This window comes from Apium graveolens, chromosome 2, assembly GCF_009905375.1.
Source record: "Apium graveolens cultivar Ventura chromosome 2, ASM990537v1, whole genome shotgun sequence".
Taxonomy (NCBI): Eukaryota; Viridiplantae; Streptophyta; class Magnoliopsida; order Apiales; family Apiaceae; genus Apium; species Apium graveolens.
Genome location: NC_133648.1, coordinates 303,634,593 through 303,638,729, shown reverse-complemented (window position 1 = coordinate 303,638,729; position 4,137 = coordinate 303,634,593). Strand labels below are relative to the sequence as shown.

The 4,137-nt window shown below is 38.7% G+C and overlaps 1 non-coding gene across 1 annotated transcript; it reads right to left on the bottom strand.

The window, feature by feature from the left end:
• Positions 1 to 2,599: 2,599 nt before the first annotated feature.
• On the bottom strand, positions 2,600 to 2,706 carry LOC141709921 (small nucleolar RNA R71). Its single transcript, XR_012570474.1, has one exon. It is a non-coding gene; the product is annotated as a small nucleolar RNA R71 (small nucleolar RNA).
• Between the last annotated feature and the right edge of the window lie 1,431 nt (positions 2,707 to 4,137).

Here is a 4,137-nt window from a genome sequence, read left to right as displayed (position 1 = left end):
GGATGTTGAATTATGTGTTTCATTAGTTGTAGATTTTTCTACAGTTTCCTTAGACATTGGTTGTTGATCACTTTCATCATCATTGTCTTCACAAACCATCTTAACAATGTCAAATTTGAGGCTATCATGGAAATCTCCATCTTGCAGTCCTCAATATTTTTGTCATCAAACACAACATGTACGGATTCCATAACAATGTTGGTTCTTAGATTGTACACTCTATATGCTTTTCCAACAACATATACAACAAAAAATCCTTCATCTGCTTTGGCATCAAACTTCCCATGCTGATCAATTTAATTCCTTAAGATATAGCATTTAAATCCAAAGACATGAAGAAAGTTCAGTGTTGGTTTCCTATTCTTGAACAATTGGTAGGGTGTCATGCATTTTTCTTGATTGACCAAGGAAATATTCTGAGTGTAGCATGCAGTATTTACAGCTTCAACCCAAAGGTATATTTGTAACTTTGATTCTTCTAGCATTGTCCTTGCAGCTTCAATAAGAGATCTATTTTTCCTTTCCACCACACCATTTTGTTGTGGGGTTCTTGCTGTTGAGAATTCATTCATGATCCTATTTTCTTCACAAAATGACATCATCACAGAATTCTTGAATTCAGTTCCATTGTCACTCCTGATCCTTTTTACTTTGAAATCATGATGATTGTTAACTTGCCTTATGTGATTGATGACAATTTCTGTAATATCCGGGATATATCGTGTAATTATTTTTGCTAACAAATAATTATTATGTATGTTCAGTATCTATTATGGGAATTATTTGTTAAGTGTTATATGTGTTTGAATGTTTAAAAATAATATTAATTGAGTATTTTAATTTTTATATGTCCAAAATAAAATATAAATAATTGTCATATCTTTCTATTTACTTTTATGCTGATTTATGATTTTATAGGAAATATATGGATTTTATAAAATCTTTTTCCGAGTATTTAAAAACTATTTTATACAATCGGGAACCAACCGACGTCATCCGTTTTTATGTTTTTATAACCCGAAACTCTTCCAAAAACTCCTTCCTAACCCAATTGTAATATTCCGAGCATTTTCCATGTTTCGACTTTTTCGATCCGGAGTACGGTTTGTCCTGTGCGGGTCCCGACGCAACATTTTCGATATATTATTCGTTTCGGTAAATCGATAAAACTCGTATTTTCGATAAACAGGATCTTTTTATTAAACTATTACAATTATCACCTCGTAATACGTGTAACCAGGTGCTGAGACTAAGACCGTAGTACAAATTGTACAGATTTGGATAATTATCCCGAAAACCGGTACCGTTTGGATCCGTTTTTATAAATAAACGTGATATTTTATATCCGGTATGATCCAACGAGGTACCAATATTCCGTAAGTATAAATAGCCAGTACAATACCTTATTCTATTTAGATAAACAAAATTTTACAGTAAGAAAATTCAATAATTATCTGCAAGAAATAATAGAAAATTTTAATATTTGTTCTTAGTATGAGTAACCAGATTGAAGCCCACGATCCGTTCTATCTGATTTCTTCCTCAAATCAATCAATCGATTGGTAATTGTCAAATCTGAATTTTAGGGTTTATAATCAAGAATTCGGACTTTTGTTTCCAATGTTTGTTTAGTTATTTTGATGTTATAAATTGTTTTACCTGTTAAATTGCAATCGATTCAGGTATATGATAAGTGGCATTTTATACCACTTTGAACATCTTAAAATGGCTTAAATTGGTGCCTTGAAATCAAGTATTTTGTGTATTTGATGTGTTTTTCTAGTGTTTATGCATTTCAGGGTATTAGCTGCATTTCGGAGGAGTAATCATCAAGAATAAGCCTTGGCATGTGTTCACCATTGCAAGAGGAAAGAAATGGGCAGATTACGGCGAAGAAACAGAGCAAACTCAGGAATTTTCCAGAAGGGTCCTGAGCGCCCGCTCAGCGGCCGCGCAGAAAGCTGAGCGCCTGCTCAGCTATGCTGAGCGCCCGCTCAGCTATGCTGGGGACTAGGCGTATTTGTTTAGTTTATGTACTTACCATCATTGGTCATTAGGACTCAGTGATTAGGACGTAGTAGTTACTTATTGTTTCCGGTTGTGTTTCAGGTACTTTAGCGAGCGTTTATGCAAACTCGTTCTCGTACTCGCAAGAGGATTTTAGATACAGCTGAGGAGACAGACGAAGTTCTTGATATTCCGGAGAAGTTAGATTTTGATGATTCGGATTCAGGAACTGAGCAGAAAGAACCAGTAAACATGGGTGATCGTATTGTTCAAGCTGATCCAACTCTTATGGATTTTTCTCAGCCGAAAATTGATGACATTCAGTCAAGCATTCTTCATGCAGAATTCTGTTTCTTTTGGAGGAGCGGCGACTGAAGACCACAACATGCACATAAGGAATTTTGTCGAGATCTGCAGCACTTTTAAGTATAATGGCGTGACTGATGAGGCTATCAAGCTGAGGCTTTTCCCATTCTCACTGAGGGACAAAGCTAAGGACTTGTTACATTATGAACCAGCTGGGTCCATCACTACGTGGCAAGATCTTGCGCAAAAGTTTCTGATGAAGTTTTATCCGATGGCAAAGACTGCTGCTATGAGGAGTGCTCTTACTCAGTTTGCGCAGCAGCCTACAGAATCTATGTGCGAAGCTTGGGAACGATACAAGGAAATGTTGAGAAAGTGTCCAAATCATGGAATGCCCGATTGGATGGTGATCACTAGTTTCTATAATGGTTTGGGGGCCCAATCTCGGCCCATGCTCGATGCAGCAGCTGGAGGCGCCTTATGGGCTAAAAGCTATACTGAGGCTTATAATCTTATCGAGACTATGGCTACAAATGAGCATCAAAACCCAACTCAGAGGATGATGCCTGGTAGCAGGTATTCTGGAAGTCGATGTAGCCACCGCTATTGCAACACAGCTTCAAGCGCTGTCAATGAAGGTTGATTATTTGGCTACATATGCAGTTAATCAAATAGCTATGGTTTGTGAGCTTTGTGCAGGTTCTCATGCTACGGATCAGTGTTCTCTTGTCAATGAATTTGTTCAGTATGTGAATAATTATCAGCGACAACAGTAGCCTATGCCAGCTACCTATCATCCTAATAACAGATTCATCCAAATTTCAGCTGGGGGAATAATCAGAATGCTATTCAGCCACCATATCAGCAAGGCGTGAGTAAACAGTTTAACCCACCTGGATTCCAGCAACCACAGCAGTATGCTCAAAGGCAATCATATCCTCAACAGGGAAGTGCAGCTACACCTACTAGTGCTGATTTTGAGGAACTTAAGCTGTTATGCAAGAGTCAGGCGGTTTCTATCAAGACCTTGGAAAATCAAATCGGTCAATTAGCCAATGCAGTGCTCAATCGTCAATCTGGCACTCTTCCCAGTGACACGGAAGTACCAGGCAGGAAGGAAGCTAAAGGGCAAGTCAAGGCTATTACCTTAAGGTCTGGAAAAGTTGTTGATGCTAAAAAGGCAAAAGAAGGAGAAGCTGAAATTAGAGATGAAGAAGCTAAGCAAAAGGAGAAAGCGGCGGAACCAAGGAAGACTACTATTGAACACACTCTGCCTGAGGGTAATACAGGGGAGAAACAGCTCTATCCTCCACCACCTTTTCCTAAGAGATTGCAGCAACAAAAGCTGGATAGACAGTTCGGTAAGTTTCTGGAGGTGTTCAAGAAACTTCACATCAATATACCTTTCGCTGAGGCTCTGGAGCAAATGCCTAGTTATGCGAAGTTTATGAAGAGTATTCTTTCAAGGAAGGTGAAACTGGATGACCTTGAGACCGTTGCTCTCACGGAAGAATGCAGCACTGTTCTGTAGCAAAAGTTACCGCCAAAACTGAAAGATCCAGGTAGCTTCACCATTCCTTGCACCATTGGCAAGTTGACTTTTGACAAGTGCCTTTGTGATTTGGGAGCAAGCATCAATCTGATGTCGTTGTCGATCTTTAAAAAGTTGGATTTGCCTGATCCAAAGCCCACATACATGTCTCTATAATTGGCTGACCGTTCCATTACTTACCCAAAGGGCATAGTGGAGGATGTGCTAGTCAAGGTGGATAAGCTCTTCTTTCCTGCAGATTTTGTTATTCTGGATTTTGAGGAAGATAAGAA